Raw genomic sequence first — 1,178 nt, 5'->3', positions numbered from 1 at the left:
TTTCGCTTTTCTTTTTGAGGGTCGTCTTAATTTCTGGTTGAACAATCATATAAGTGACAGACCATCTCAACTTCCAGTAAAGTATGACCACAATTAATGCAGACTTCCCAAACAGACTATGTTGTGATGTAAATTTTATAAGTTGGAATGTAAAATCTTTGAATACACCAGTCAAACGAAAAAAAGTAATGACTGTAACCAAGTTACAGGCAGGAATTGTTTTTCTTCAGGAGACTCATCTTCGAAATTCTGATCACTTTCGGCACAGAGGAGGGTGGATTGGACAAGCATTCCACTCCAAATGTAGAGGTGTAGCTATCCTTATTAATAAAAATATCCCATTTGTAATGTCAAAGGTTGAAACCGACTCCTCAGGGCGTTACTTGATTATCACAGGCCAATTACACAATACACCAGTCGTTCTTGTTAATGTCTATGCACCACACTGGGATGACAGCTCTTTCTTCCAAACTTTTTTGCCAAAATCGCAAATATGAACACTCATCACTTAATTTTTGGAGGAGATATGAACTGTGTACTGTCATCTACTTTAGATCGTAGTTCATCACGACCTGCACCCCTATCTAGTTCGGCTTCTCTGCTGCAATGGTTTCTTAATACAAATGGCATTGTTGATACATGGCGGTTTTTAAACCCCAAATCTAAAAACTATTCTTTTTTTCCCCCCGTCCATGGGACATACTCACGCATTGATTATTTGTTTTTGGTTAAACGGCTTCTCTCACTGATTAAGAAATGTGAAAATAAAACAATAGTTATTTCAGACCATGCCCCTTTGCTGCTCACGCTAAACATACAGTCTCATACAACAATTACCGTCCCTGGCGACTTAATAATGCACTACTTTCTGATGAAAACTTCACTAAATTTATCTCCTCAGAAATATCCAAACCAAACCCCAGAAATGTCCATTTCAACTGTGTGGGAATCATTGAAAGCATACCTTAGGGGACAAATTATATAATACAGTGCACAACAACAAAAACATCACAATTTGAAATTAGAAAAATTAACAAATGAAATACTTGGAGTGGAAGCAGCACTCACAGTTACTCCATCTAATATGTTCAAATTAAGATTAAACCTTCAAACAGAATTCAATCTGCTGTCAACCAGACATGTTGAAAACCTCATTAATAAGACGCAAAGTAAAATAT

This window comes from Oryzias melastigma, unplaced genomic scaffold, assembly GCF_002922805.2.
Source record: "Oryzias melastigma strain HK-1 unplaced genomic scaffold, ASM292280v2 sc00512, whole genome shotgun sequence".
NCBI lineage: Eukaryota > Metazoa > Chordata > Actinopteri > Beloniformes > Adrianichthyidae > Oryzias > Oryzias melastigma.
The sequence above is the reverse complement of the archived record's forward strand: the minus strand, read 5'-3'. Positions refer to the sequence as shown.